A 16,277-nucleotide genomic window follows, 5' to 3' on the forward strand; every position below is an offset into this window, starting at 1 on the left:
TCCTGCTGCAAGCAGGTAAGTGCACTCTCGTCCAAGCCCTGATTTCACACCAGAGCCAGAATGATGGTCATGTGCCATGCTACAGGTGCCTAATACTGACTACAGCTGACAGCTTTGCAGATAATAATCTTAAACTAATTAAGATGCTTAAATCAGCCTCCCTGAAAATGCGGAGGATATTCTTGATCCATGTGAGTTACTCAGCTTTTCATGCGAGGATGCTCAATAAGGCACCCCCCTCTGTGCCTAAATATCACTTATTCAGGACTCACAGGGGCTGAGTTGACTACGAGTTTGCTTAGTCTCTTGTCTAGGTTATTTGGCGAGTTCTTGATAATCGTAAGTTGTTTTCATTTGTCAACATATTTAGAGAATCAATGCTCTAATAAGCCTGCCACTCTTCCTAGCCTTTCTCACTCCTTTTGCAGAGAGTAAGAATTTTTTAAATGCTATCATTACCTATTGGGAGTAGAAATGCAGGCCAAAGCCTTGGGAATGTGTAAGAGAAGCAATCAGCAATAATACTGAGTCTAGAAGAGGGAGGTCCAACCTTGGCACCTCTGCACTTCTCCCTGGGAGAAGCATCGCCCATCTAGAATGTGATCCAGAGAATCACATGGCTTGAAGATGCTGAATGAATTCTTAAGATTGCATTAGCAGGTCTGCTTGCTTTCGTCAGCTACATGAAGACAAAGAGTTACAAAGGAAACAATACACGTGACTGGGCGCTCTCAAAGGAAGGGAGGAGCATGCCGAGGAGGCTGTGCTGTAGCTACCTGGTGAGGGCTTGTAGCAGAATCATGTGCCTTAATGACAAATGAAGACTGAGATGACCACCTCTCCCTGGGCATTACTTCTCAGTAGGAGGGTCATCACAATGTCATTTCTGCTTCTGTGTGTGTGGGGTGGGGTGGGGTGGGGGAGTGTATACTTTGATCCAATATTTTTTTTTAAGAGAGATTTTTATTATAGGGTGCATGCGCTCGCTAGACAGAGAGACACAGAAAGCAAGAAATCATCTCCACATGGGGGGAAGGGATGGCCACACCGCCATCCCTTCTCCTCCATTCTCCTCTCAGGATTTTGGGCATGCACATACTCATGCCTAGCATGAGTTTTAAGCCACTGGGTCCGGGACTTGAACTGTGGTGGACTACATGGAAGTCCAGCAATGTAACCATTATGCTATCTGCTGGTCCCTTCATCCAATACTCTTAAGCGTTTAAAAACTCTTCCTCATGGGTACAGTGAATGTCCAGGAAGCACTTGGGGCAGAGAGGCTCTTTCTCGTCTCTAAAGATACCAATAATCCTGCCACATATTGGACCCTAGCCTTTCCTCAAATTTTCTGCCACTGGTAGAATTACTCTGAGTCTTTCATTGCCTTTTGCAGGCCATTGGTATCTCATCTCGGACTAATGAAGCCCAAGTTCAGCTACTCCTCAGGCTGGTAGACTGTACCAGGCCATGGCTCTCAACCTCTAGCAAACCTGGTGGGAAGGAGTAGAGAGAGCTGCCCTAGTCCCTTTCTGGGACCAGAACACCTCTGAATCTTATGCTGTGAAGAGAGCCAGCCAGTGGCTTTGTATACAAAGGCAGCGCATAGAAAGTTATCTTAGCACTGCAGCTCATACCATCAGCCATGCCCAAAATAGCGAGAAAACGTTTACTGAGCAAATGAACAAATATCGACACCATACCTGGAGCGACCTCCGTGCTTATTAAATATCCCCCAGCCTGCACATTCCAGCTCCTGCCCGAGACTCTGCCGGCCTATATTTAGTTTATGCCCCCTCTGATCTCACATCTTGTTTCTAATCACGGCTCGGAGTGGAACACGTGTAAGGCAATTACTCCTCGGTGCACTGTGGTAGCGCTCATTGATTAGAAATCGTTTTCAGAGGGAATGCTATAACAAGGCATTTTGATCAAAGCTGGGTTATTATTTCAGTTGTCTCAGCCACGTGCATGTGCTCCCTCCTGGAAGAAAATGTTGGTATGTGTGAAGTTAAAATCATCGGGGAGTTAGGAGCTTTTTTTTTTTTTTTTTCTTAGACTGGTATTTATTTCCTTAATTAATCTTAAGTAAATATTTTTAAAGATACTAATCAAGCTTTTCCCTGAAGCCTAAGCTCTGCTTTCTCAGTATCTTCTCCTTGGATCTTAACTCTCAGGAATGAGATTGTGTTCATGCCAACATGACATGCTTTGTGGAGTCAGACTCGGCCAAGCCAGAGGGAATATACCTCCTTGAAGTTATTAGGTGCTGTGGCACCTGGATGCAAGGGATCTTTGAAGAGACAGAGGTTTGATGCAGGCAGGGAGTTTACTCACAGGTCCTACCTTTCTGGGCCTGGACCTACAACCAGACAGGACACTTAAAATTTATATTTCTTTTCTCTTTTTTTGAGAGGTTTTTGCTATAGGGCGTGTGTGCTCGCCAGAAAGACAGAATGAGACAGAGAGATAAAAAGTGAGAAATCAGCCCCCAAGGGGATGTCCACGCTGCAATCCCCTCTCCTCCATTCTCCTCTCAGGATCTTGGGCATGCACGCACACCTGTCCGGTGTGAGTTTAAGCAATCAGGTTCAGGACTCAAACTACAGTTGACTACATGGAACTTCAGCAACATAGCCATTACACCAACTGCTGGTCCCTAAAATTTCTATTTCTATTGCATCCTCCCTTTAAGTCGTTTATAGCTGTGCAAATTATTCTTTTATCTAATACGAAAGAGCAGGTACCCAAGGTCAGTTTTTTTTTTTTTTATTCAATGAAAAAAATGATCTTCAGCCCAACCATAGTGGCACTGTGGTAGCACAACATTCTGCAATGCTGGAAGCCACATTGAGGATTGGGTTTCAGTTCTTGGGTGCTCCTGGCTGACTGTAATAAGGCTGAAGGAAGGACCACAGTGTGAGATCCAGTTGAGGGTACCTGTCTTTTTCTCTCTTCATTTCTCTCTCACTTTCTCTCTGTATCTGTCTCTTCTTTATGAAAGAAAAAAATCATTGGGGCAAGCTGGTGACATTGTGGTTAAGGTGTTGGACTTCTACATAGCTGACCACAGTTTGAGTCCCAGGTGTGGTGGCTTGCTTTCTCCCTTTCCCTTTCTCTCTTTCTGTCTCTTACTGATGAGCACACATGCCCTATAGCAAATTTAAAAATAATAATATATAAAATTAAATAAATAATTCTTTTAAAAAAATCATCTTCCATTCTTCTTCCTGAGGTGCTGTGTTAGATTCTATTCACAGGGGAAAGACAGGATGTCCCACAATGTCAACTTTCAATTACTGCTTTGTGAAGGAAAGAATAATTTAAGACATTCCAAAGGCTTTACAATTGAGAATCTTTCTTTCAGAGTGACAGTTTTACCCTGGAGTAAGCCTTTTTTCGTTATTAATCTAAGCAATCAAGAAGCTTAAACAATGGACAAGAAACTTAAAAAAAAAAAAAGTCATGTCAGGGGTTTATAGTATTCAGAAGAGCACTTCCCATGGCTAGTCCTGGATCACTATAGCCCAAGCTTACGTCTCTATCATTCTACATTTATAGTGTTTCACAGTAATAAGCCTATTTCCCCAAAAACAATGAGCTGTGTCTAAAATCTGCATTATGTATCTATACACTCATGTATATATGTATATATGTATGTGTGTGTGTGTATGTGTTATAACAGGGGTGCCCAACCCTGACCGTGGACCAGTATCAGGGCCATACCCTACCAGTGCTGGTCCATGGCCAGGTGGGGACCTGAGCCAGGCAGTGGAGGGTGAGTGGCAGTTAGTGAGCAAGACTTTGTCTGCATTTGCAGCTGCTCCCCACCACTGGCATTCCCAGCTGGCTCTGCTGCTTTGATCAGTGGTGGGATGGGATTCTCACAGGTGCGAGCAAACCTTATTGTTATGCAATTGTTTCACTGTAGTAGGTGATGACTTTCAAAATGTGACAAAAATATGTCATGACTTTCCTGATGACCCAATATACTGCAAATGTGGTAGTTAGTGGTGGAAATGGGGTGCATGGCGGATGTGGTGTGCTGGGGTCATCCTGAGACCAAACCTCAGCTCCATGCCATCCATGGAGAGACTGTCTTACAAGAGGCCAGTCCCCGGTGCCAGGAAGCTTGTGGACTGCTGTGTTATAATACATACATAGACATATGCACAAATATACATATATATATACATACATATATATATATATGCATGTAGTATTAGTTGAAGTCCATGACTAAGGGGACTTTATTCCTTCAATGAATACTATTTGTCGAATCATTATGGTAAGTACCAAAGAGAACAGATCAACAGATTTCCTATCCCCAAGGAGTTTATAAAATAGTGAAAGAGACATGGCAATAGAAGTGTTAACATAGCAGCTTCCTTTCAAAGTTTATTTATTTCTCTCATACGAGAAAGTGACAAAGAGAGAAAGAGAGAGAGAAAAACAGACACCTCCAACAGGATCTCCATGCTGTGATCCTCCCCCAGTTTCAACCAGTCCAGATCAGAGGGACACAACATGTGCCTGGTATGTGTGGGATGTCCCCAGATGCAACTAGAGATGATCCCATGTGGGTCAACTTGCATTACCACTGGCCGCACAGCAGCCACCTGACCCCCAGAGCAACCTTTTGATGGACTTGCACATGGGTACAGTGAGCACCAAGGATGAACGGATCCTTGGAGGTCAGGGTATCATGAAAGGTCCTCTGAGGAAAGTAGCCCTGAGCTGCACCATGCAGGTGAGCTCTTTGGAAGGCGGTGTCTCTGCTACTCCGTGTTGTCTGTGTGTGGTAGATCATAGATCGTCTCAGGTAAGCACGTATCTTCCACATTAGTGTGCTGGGCTAACAGTGGTCCTGAGTTTCCTCTCCTGCACCTAGCATCAAGGGGATGCAGCCTGGCAAGGTGCTTTTGTTAGAAGGGTTGACATGCAGGGTACAATGGACAGCTCAGGATAAAGAACAGACATCAACAGAGATGCCTGTTGAATTGAACCACCACTGTGAGTAAGAAGTACACCAAGAGAAATGAATGGTGTTTTGGAAATAGGATCGATCTTCCCAAACAGCTGTTCACTATTCTCACAGTACTCCTCCTCCCAAAAGGAGACATTGTCCCTGGCCCCAATCTGCTCTGAGAATAGGGCAGTGGGGCCTTTGCCATCAAGCTTTTGCTGTTTGCAGAGCAAGCCAGGCCATGTGTCTGCTATACTGACCTGGAAGAAATAAAATCCAGGTGCTGTAACTGGGAGGATGGGCAATGCTCAGATTTAACTTGCTTGTTCTGCCTGACGTAAAGCCAAGCCAGAAGAGCTATGTCCCCTCTAAGTCCAGTAATGACTTCTTTTTTAGAATTATTTTTTATTTTAACTTTATTTAATTAATTAATTTCATTTTTATTTTAATTTGACCAGAGAGGGAGAGAGAGAAAGTGAGAAAGCAAGCCACCAGGTCCAGGACTCAAACCGTGGTTGGCCATGCGGGAGTCCAGCCCCCTTAACCACCTCCTGGCCTCCAGTAATAACTTCTTAATAGCTGTGTGATCTTAGGCCAATAAGCTAGACTCTCTGAGCCTTAGTTTTCCACTGTCTCAGCACATAACATAATAGCCACACAGAACAGATACTCAATAGTGTGTGCATGTATGCACACATGCATCTCCCCCCAACATTTACCTCATAAAGTACCCTCGTATAATTACAGAAAAAGAAGACTTGAAAGACCCACATTCATGAAAAAGTTAAACCCTATCTTGGGATACTGTCTGTAAAATCCTATCTTAATAATGAAGCAGATATGGCAAAATGAAGTCTTTTTTTTTTTTTTTTTTTTTGAAAAGACTGCGCTTTTTTTTTAAAAAAGACTGATCCGGAAACTCACCAGATGAGTTTCGAATTCATTAAAGTTGGGACCAGCAGTCAGCATAAGGGCTGTGTCGCTGGACTCCCATGTAGTCGACTGCGGTTCGCATCCCGGACCCGGTGGCTTAAACTCATGCCAAGCACGTGTGCATGCATGCCCACGAACCCGAGAGGAGAATGGAGGAGAAGGGATTGCGGCGCGGCCATCCCCCCTGGGGGGTGATTTCTCACTTTCTATCTCTCTGTCTCTCTCTGTCTGTCTGGCGAGCGCACGCGCCCTAAAGCAAAAACCTCTCAAAAAAAAAAAAAAAGAATTCATTAAAGTGACAACCTATTTTAGGGCAAGTACGGGACCTACGGGGAACACTAAAGACTAAAGCTCCAATGCAAAAGCAAGAAAGCAGATAAACCCTCAAAGATGTCCGGGTTACGGGTGATGTGCAGGACAGGAAGAAGCAGTGGGCGGCGACACATAACCCTCTCACAGGTACTGACCCCATCTTCAGTGGTATGTGGTCAAGTGGTTCTGAAAGGAGGACCTTGCTGATCAGCCAGGAAAGCCTTGTAAATACCTTCTTAGGGCCTGCGCTTCAAAAGTCCTCACCTTGCTTATAAACAGAACTAAATGTGGATGAAAGGAGAGAGGAGGAAGGTAGGTCTGATTCTCCAACAGAACATGGCCTTTCCAGGTCGCCACAGAATTCCTACCCAGCATTTATGCAAATGGCTCCATGAACTTGGGAGCCTGTCTCTTTAAACAAGCAAGAAAAATCTACTTCTCATTCCTGACAATCCCCAAAGGTATTCTGAAGGTAGTCTGACATGATTCCCAGATGAACACATATCTTTAGGAGTTTGTTCAGTACAGGAGGTAAATATTATAACATTTCATATGTAAATTTTAAATAATAACTAAGAACAATATGACAGCTGCTTAAATGATAATTCCCACAACAGGAACCTGAAATACAAAGGCAGAGCAAGAGCACTGGGAATGCTGTAGTCCCCGAAAGAAGTTTGAAGAGACATGTTGAAAGGAAGACTCCAATCACCTTGCTTTAAATATAGGGATGTACATCTAAGTGCTTCATCTCCTTTTAGACTTGTAATTCTGCTTTTAAGATAGGGTTATTATGCTGGTGGCTCGGGAAAGCTAAGTGATCTGCCCATAGAAGAGAGAAAGCCAGGTGAGAACGGAGGTCCAGGGCTGGCACCACAGTGGAACAGTTAGGCTCTATACAGAGAGAACCAGATCTCACATGGATGACTACAGTTCTAATCCTGGCCCAGATTGCTTGAAAAACCACACCAGGCATATGCACGCACACTTAGGATCCTGACAGACTTAAGAAATGGTGGGAAAAAAAGACTGTGGAGTGACCAGGACCTGTTGGGGGGGGGGTGCTTAATCATTCAATAGCTCACTCTCTTCTGCATGTGCACATGCCTTATGACATTAAAAAAATAAAAAGAATGTAGGTCTTGTTCTATTACATCGATCAATTGTCTTGGACATGAATTTTAGAGGATTCTCTTTAAGATGCAGGTTTTATCTTAGAGTGGACAGACTATGCAAGCTGCCTGGTGGCTGAGTGTCATTGTGGGAAGCCTTAGATTGCCATCCCCAAGGACTGTTACTATGCCCAGGGTACATGATCCTATCACCAGGATTCTGATGACTGGACCAAGGATCAGGCCTAGTCATACAACTATGAGTGACCTGAACTTTACCCCGTAGAGGCTCCTATCCTGGTAGTGACTCTATGGAACAACCAGATTCTCTCCTGGGGAGATGGGGCATACCACACACAGAAAGAACTGTCAGAAGCAGTAGCATCAATCAAAGGAGCTCCCCTCAGATGCCCAAGCACCATCATGATTGAGCCCAGAGCAGAAGACATGGGAACAAGCTTCTTCAAATGCTAGTGAGGCACCCTCTTCTGAGAGAGAGGTCACTTCTCAGTGAGACCCGCTCTGAGAAGACAACAATGGTTTTATGTCTCCCCTAACAGCTTATAAATCTTCTCAGTAAGCCTTTAGGACCAGAAGTAGCTGGTTTTATCGTGACTTAAAAGAGCAAAGGATATTATTATTTTAAAGTCGTGTATTGGAATATAGAATCAAGGCCAGTAGGAAGCATGGTGGTCAAGGCACTGGTTTCCCACATGGCCAACCGTGGTTTGAGTCCTAGACCTGGCTTGAAAATCACACTAGGCACGTTTGTGTGCATGCCCAAAATCCTGAGAGGAGATGGGATTATCGTATGGACACCCCCCACCTCTGCTCGGGGAGAGGGGTGATTTCTCGCTCACTCTCTAGTGAGTACACATGCCCTTATGGCAACAAACCCCCTCCTACCAGAAAAAAAGAAAAAGAAAAAGAAAAAAAAAAAAACATAGTATCAGTAAGTGACCAGAAAAATACCATCTCTCTTTATAATGTATGGTGTACCCAGCCAGAGGGTAATTTTTTCAAAGGAGTCTTCTTAGTTTCTTTGCTCACTGTGGACATCAGACCGAGGCTGAAATCAGGAGCTGCCATAAAAAAATTCGCGGAGGGAGCTGTGTGGGTTGAATTGCATCTTCCCAGAATTCATAGGTTGAAGTCCTAACCCTCAGTATCTCAGAATGTGGCTGTATTCGGGAATACATAGGGCCACTGAAGAGGTAATTAAGTAAAAAGGTCATTAGGATAGCCTCTAATCCAACCCGACTGGCATCCTATAAATTAGGACACAGGCACATACAGACAGAAAACCACGTGAAGACACAAGGCCAAGAAAGTCACCTACAAGCCAAGGAGAAGGTCCTCAGGAGAAACCAGCCCTATCTAAACCTTGACCTTGGACTTCCGGCTCCCAGAACGGTGAGGAAACATTCGTGACGTTTAAACCACCAAGTCTGTGATATTTGTTATGCAGTCCTAACAAGCTGACACAGAAGCCTTCAGACTGGGTCGCTAGAAAACCCTGAAGAGGACCCCAGTCTCTGCAGCAATACAGAGACCTGGTCAGAACATGGTCCTGGATTCCGACTGCCAAGGGCCAAATGCTGACTCTGCCCTCATAGGCTGTGCTCCCCGAAGCTGCTCTACTTCAGAAGCCTCATGTGTAAAAGGCCACTCAGACCTCCTCACCAGGAATGGCTGAGAAGCATTAGTCTGTCTCCCTCTCAGTGAGTCTGCCATACTGCCAGCGTGTCTCACCAGAGGATGGCCAGGTATGTCTGCGTCTTGGATTCTTACTCTCTCTCCATGCACTTATCTGAAGCTCCCTTTAGCAGAGAGCATTGATGGGAAGGCTTTGACAAAGAAGCTTTGCTCCTCATCGGTATGTTCTATGGACTTCTGCTGGCCACCTGGTGCTTGAAGTGGCTTTCTTCTTCAGCTGTGAGGCCATGTGGTACTCTCTGCTCACCACCCGAGCACTCTCCGCCCTGTGAGCTGCTTCTGCCAGCTCAGCGGGTCATGAAGAGCAAGTCGTTGATTGAGGAAGTCACTTCGGCTAACAAAGAGGCTCTCAGGGAATAGAAACAGGAACCACTGTACTTCCAGGGCTTCTCTGTGACAGTTCTAGGTGCAAGTAATGGGAAGTCTACTCCTGTGGCTTCCCTGAGAGGGGGGACTCCTTTCAGGAGCCTGGGGACCAAGATGAAGCATGTCATCCCACAAAGGCACAGGGACAAGGACTCTCTTGGTCTCCTCAGCTTCCCTCTGTACCTCTCCTTGGTTCTCTTTTCTATAGACAGCTATTCTTTGACTTGTTGTCTTTTCAAGGCAGACAGGCAATGTGAAGAAGCACCTTGGTGGACAGAAAGGCTGAATCTTTGATCTTTAATTGTAAATTCCCTTTGGGTCAAGTGTCTGCTAGGGTGCAATTAGCTGAGACTCAAGGGGAGAGAGGAAATCTCACTGCACAAATTGGCTGCAAGGGCCCAGGGCTTTGGAGTGGAGGGAGGAATTCCTGGAGAAGGGAAAGCACTGTGAACTGGGTAGACCTGCATGGAGACTGTCACCACTGTCAGGCCTGAGGAGTGAAGGCTCAGAGTCCTATAGTCAAATTGTCTCAATCCTACTTTCATATAGTGGTACTTCTTTACAGATTTCCACCTTTACTCTGCTTGTAAGTGTTGCCTTTTTGTTTGTTTTTGAAGTATTTATTTCTTCCACGAGAGAGAGAGAGAGAGAGAGAGAGAGAGGGATAGCACTCCCAAGGAGCTTGACAATGTGATCCATCTATCCCAGCCTTAACTAGCCCCAGAACATGGGCAGGGACGTGCCTGGCATACTCAGGGAGGTCTCTGGACACACATCTAGAACCTTCCCACGTGGGTGAGTCTCGTAGAATGCTGCGTTTTACTGCTGCACCACTTTCTGCTGTCAGCGTTGCCATGTTCTTAGCTACATCCAGAGCTATAGTCTCATAAGTGAGTTTACATTTTGAAACGCTCACTACCCATTTCCAAACAAAAATGCTGTTTGAAACAAGCAAGCCCCTCTTACACTTCATTAAAACCCTGCCCCCAGAGGAACACAACTGCTTTTTTTCTAAGTTAGCATAACAATGCTATTATAAAATAGAAGCGTAGCCGCAGATGTTTTGGGAATTATTTCACCATGAAACACATTTTAACACTCCAATAGATGATGGCAAAATACTGTCACCTCCTAAAAAATGGCAGACATCCCTTATTTTATAAGCTCTGACCATGACTGCTTAGTATTCGCTTACGTCATCTCATCAAGAGCTCCTTGAATTCCAAATGATACTACAAAGCACCATGTGCATTTTTGCAGGCTCCTTCTGCTATTTAGACTCTATGAATAAACTCTGGACCTGCACGAAAACCTTAGGAAATAAAGATGAAGGACTGGTCCAGGCTATACTTCCCCAAAAATGCTGCCCTGCACACATAATTGTTGGGTGCGAAGTCCAATTCTGTCATTTCCTACCATGGGCATCCTTCTTATTGCCTCTCTCATATTTTCCCACCAAGAATTCACATGTTACAGACGTCCTGTGGCACTTAATGTGCTTAGAAAACAAAACCAAAATGTATTGCAACCTTTTCTTTAAAGTGTTAAAAAACTTTCTCAGATCTTAAAAACCACTATACTTTCAATCCCTTCTCCTATTCTCAACCTGCTTTATTCTTTTCTCCTCTTTCTATCCAAAACAATTAAACCTCGAGAAAGCCACTTGATTGTTTGGAATAAATTATCATCAAGCAACTGGATGCCAATTGAATAGGAGATAATTAGAGTAAACCTAGCACATGAAGTTTTCTAACTAGATGTTTTCCTGTATTTAATACTTGAACTTAATTAACCATTAGTTTCTCCCTGGAGAAACTCACCACTAGGATATTATCGCTACCATGAACAATGACAGGTAACACTTTTGCATACTTCCTTTGTGCCAGGCACTGCAAAATATCCTTCTAAGATAGGTTCACTGTGAAATCCATTTTAAAGATAAAGAAACTGAGGCTTAGAGAGATAAAGCAACTTGTTCAAAGTCTCACAACCAACACATGACAAAGCCAGGACCAGAAGTCAGGTGGCCTTCAAAGTCCATGACAGAGCATAGTCCATCAACAAAAGCTTTATGGAACTGAGCAATGCAACATTGCACTCCTTCCAAGACATATTAAGAAAAAAGACAGACAAAGAATAGGAGAATGCTAAGTCAGAAAAGCGCTTGCACATCTATGTTTATAGTGGCATTATTCACAATTGCTAACATGTGGAACCAACCCAAATGTCCACAAATAGATGAATGGAATGAAAAAGTGTGGCACATACACTTCAAGAAATACTATTCAGCCATAATAAAAACAAGACCCTGGCATTTGGTAGAAAGTGGATGAATATGGAAGATTTATTGCTGAGGGAAGAAAGTCAGGCTATGAAAGAGAGACATTGTATGTCCCCACTTAATATTTACTGACTGTCCATACCCTATGGTAGAGACTGAAAGATTGGAGGACATAAAAGCATTGAAAATAGTTATGGACAGTGAGGACAAAGTGAAAGGAGAGTGGGAGAATGAAAGTGTATAGGGAAGGAAATCTGGGAGAAAAAGTAAAGAGATAAAACATTTGTGGGACACAGAAATGGTTTATTACCTGTTGATGACAATGATGTATACAGTATTCTCAACTGGACTGATCTGAGGTGTATTTCATGCTGGGTAAATTCTCTACAATCTAAATGATGTATAGCGATTGAATGAATAAATAATAATAATAGTTAATTTTTAAAAAAAGACAGAAGACATCAAAACTCCAGAGTGTAGCCACCGAGGCCAACCAAACTCCAGAACTCACAGTGAAATCTCAAGAACTTGATCAATCCGACCATGGAAAGATATACTTGGCTCAAGGGTGTGCTGAGGTGTGGCTCTCCAGTTAGTTCTGGCTACAATGCAGCCTCCAGAAAAGTGCCCAGGGGGTCATTAAGTGGGCTACTGTGATGGGAAATGAGAGAGGCTGACTTTTGGTAAGAACAGGAACAGAAGCAAACCAATCCACAGATGATCTGCTGCATATATGTATGCAAAGTATCATTTTTAAAAAGGTTTTTGTCATACGGAGAATGTAATCACTGGAGAGGAGGCAGTGAGAGGGAAAGTAAGAAATCATCTCTTATGAGGGGTGGCCACGCTGCAATCCCTTCTCTTCCACACTCCTCCTGGGATTTTGGCCATGTGCTCACATGCACTCAGCATGAGTTTCAACCCGACAGGTCCACGGATTTGAACTATGGTTAGCCATGTGGGAGTCTGGCGCCTTACCCACCACACCACCTGCTGGCACACAGAGTCTTTTAAAAACTGAGCAAAATAAGTGGTGTCATATCTTGTAACAGACTAATTTATTACATATTATCCATCTGATAAATAATATCAGGAAAGCTAGTTAACTGTTTAGGAAAAACAAAAAGTTCTCTCAACTCACAGTACCATATAAATTCCAGATGGAACTAGGAAAAAGAATTTTTTTAAAAGAATTATTTAGTTAATTTTACTTATTCTTATTCTTATTCTTATTTTAACCTGACCAGAGAGAGAGAGAAAGAGAAAGTCAAAAAGCAAGCCACCAGGTCTGGGATTCTAACTATAGTCAGCCATGTGGGAGTCCAGTACCTTAACCACTACTCCGCCCACTAACCCCAACAATAAAAGTTTTAATAATAAAACTTTGAGAGGACATGAAGGTAAGTATTTACATGATCTTTTAGTGGATAAAGACTTCTTACCTGCAACAGCAAAAGAACAAACACATTTTATAAATGTTAGATATGACAATACAAAAAATTTATATCTCTATGCCCCTAATATTATAAAGGATAATAAAAGGTATAGTGGTTACATCTCTGGACTCCCACAGGGCCAACCACGGTTCGAGTCCCAAACCTGGTGGCTTGAAAATCATGCCAAGCATGTGTTCATGCATGCCCAAGATCCAGGGAAGAGAAGGATGGAGAAGAGACTGTGGCACGGCCATTCTCCTGGGGACGTGATTTCTCACTGTCCGTCTCACTGTGTCTTTTTTCATGATTTCTCACTGTCCCTCTCACTGTGTCTTTTTTTCTTTCTCTAGCGAGCACACACATCCTAAAGCAAAAATTACTCTAAAATAAAGGGGGGGGGCAATGGATAGGTAGTATAGATATAGAAATAGCTTGTAATAACATCAGATGCTTTATTATTTTAAAACCCCAACAGAAAAAGTAAGCAAAAAAAGAGAGGAGCAATTAGGAGCAAAATATAAATGATTAACAAATACATGAAAAGATTCTATTTCACTAGGCATAAAAAAATGTGTTCTGATAAAGTCAGGCAAATAAATATAACTTCTCTATGTACATAGGCAATAAAATAGCAGATGACAACAACAGCATTCTCTTAGTTTATATGATTGCTTATCCTACACATTAAAAAAAAAAAAAAGCCCAGAAAAAGGATATAAAAATGCAAATAGTGCTTATCTCCAGGTGGTAGAATTACAGAGCATTTAAATTATATTGCTTATTCTCCCCCTTTTTTCTAAAATAAAGATCTATTATTCCTAATACTTTCAGTATGGAAGGAGGGAGGAAAGGCGGAGGGGAGAATGAGAAAGAGGAAGGAGAGGAGACAGGATTCTTCACCTTCAAGGTGTCAGGAGGCAATAATAAGTCTACAGTGATAAAAGGCTAGTGTTCAGACTACGTAAAGAACTCTTAGAACGCTTACAGCTCAATAAAAGGGGCTGGCAGGTGGCCTAGTGGCTAAGGGCGCTGGATTCCCACATGGCCGATCAGGCTTCGAGTCCTGGACCTGGTGGCTTGCTTTCTCACTTTCCCTTTCTCTCTTTCTGGTAAAATTAAAAAATAACAAATGGAATTAAATAAATAAATAAATCTTTCAAAGGAAAAAAAAAAGTCAATGCAATGGAAAAGTGGGCAACAGACTTAAATAGGTATTTCTCCAAAGAAGATGTACAAATGGTCAGAAACCACATGACCAGATGTTCCGTATTGTTTAGTCACTAGTGAATGACTGAAACCACAAGGAAGTGTCCCTTCACACCCACCAGGATGACAGGAAAGGGAAGAAAGCCAGGGGGGAAAGGAAGCAGTGATTATCTGATGGTTTTAGGAGTTTCTTTGGGGTGATAAAAATATTTCAGAATTAGAGTGGTGGTGGCTGCAGAGCCCCCTGAATGTGCTAAACACCACCAAGTGGCTTACTGGAAAATGGATAATTTGGGGACCAGCAGTTGGCATAATGGCTATGTCGCTGGACTCCCATGTAGTCAAATGCAGTTTGAGTCCTGGACCTGGTGGCTTAAACTCATGCCAGGCGCATGTGTGCGCATGCCCAAGATCCTGGGAGGAGAATGGAGGAGAAAGGATTGCCGGGTGGTTATCCCACCTGCGGGTTGATTTCTCGCTTCCTGTTTCTCTGTCTCTGTCTTTCTAAAGAGTGAATGTGCCCTATAGCAAAAACCTCTCCAAAAATAAAAGAGAAAAAATGTAATTTTATGTTATGTGAATTTCACCTAATTAAAAAAAAAAAAACACAGAACAATAACAAAAAAAAGTTTTGAAGTCCCCCCTGCCCCCAGTAGCAATGGTATCCGAATGTAGAGAACAATCTAAAGCAGATTCAGTACCTCCAAAATCCAAGACTGCGGACTCAGGGGAGTGCAGTAGGGTAGGTCCTGCCTGTGAGGACACCTGCATTTCATGGACAGTTTTTTAAATGTTTATTGATGAATGGGGTGGGAAACTGCTTTTAAAAACAAAGCAAAAGCCCAACAGCTAAACATATACAAAATGTTGATATTACTGACACTGTTTTTTCATATTTACTGATGAAAAAGAAACCCACGATCTAACTAAAATAATTAGCCACTCAAAGAAGCATACCAACAGATCATAATAGCTATTTTTCAGTCGCTTACAAGTGTGTCAGAACAGTTGAGTGTAATTTTAATTAAACAGATTTGCACTTAGGAGTACGATAACTGTCTTGCCATTTTCACATTATGGCATGAACAAGAAGGAAAAAAAATCATTCTTTTATTGCAACAAGCATGAACCTGAAGTATTGGTGTTATTTAAAATAAGCAGTGTAATTCTAATGTATGAATGCCTAATTCGGTCACATGGAGTAGATTCCAATTTGAGATTTCCACCTGGTACATCCCCTGGCTGAGTGGAGTGGCCCCCCTGAGACCTAGCATGATTTCGACACATGGAGGAAGGCCTCCACACAGAGAGAATGGGAGGAGCAGGCACTGCCTAGGGGCCCTGGCTGAAATCTCGGAGAAAGGAGACATTTGCTTCTTGAGAAGCACTTGAAGCTACTCTGCTCTGAAGGTTAGAGGGACCTTGAATTTTGGGTTCCTATTAACTATTAGAATTGTTCCATCTTGAATATCTATATTGATCTCCTTTACTTAAACTATGCTAAGAATAGCTTCTGTTCAGACTAGTCTTCTCAAGAATTTGATCTGCTTAATATTGCCAGATATAGTCCTGCATCGCACACGAGATAACATTATTTGGGACCCATTTAAATAGATTCTCTTGCACCAGGAATCCCAAAACTAAGATGTTCAGTGAACAGGTACTCATGGACGCATTCTAGGTTTAAAAAATTGAATCAGTTCTTCTCTGTTTTCTCTGTACTGTGTTCTTTGCACCTTCCTTCCCTAGCTTTCTCTATCTCATTTTGGGCAGGCTGTTTATGACGTGAGAGGTGAGTGGAGGTCATGTCTAATTTCCAGAACTATGTGCCCTTTGAATTCTACTGCACTCTGGTTGCCAAGGCATGGATTCTGCCTCCAGAGGAGGCAATTCTGTGCAGCGGGTAAACAGGCTCCCTGCCGTCCCAAACTGAAGAGAAATATTTGTAAATC

The 16,277-nt window shown here is 42.9% G+C and overlaps 1 protein-coding gene across 1 annotated transcript in view; it reads right to left on the reverse strand.

Annotated features, from left to right (window-relative positions):
- FARS2 (phenylalanyl-tRNA synthetase 2, mitochondrial) overlaps positions 1-16,277 on the reverse strand; it is a 625,214-nt gene that overhangs the window by 150,473 nt on the left and 458,464 nt on the right. The window lies entirely within an intron of this gene.

This window comes from Tupaia chinensis, unplaced genomic scaffold (assembly GCF_000334495.1).
Source record: "Tupaia chinensis unplaced genomic scaffold, TupChi_1.0 Scaffold000048_1, whole genome shotgun sequence".
NCBI lineage: Eukaryota > Metazoa > Chordata > Mammalia > Scandentia > Tupaiidae > Tupaia > Tupaia belangeri.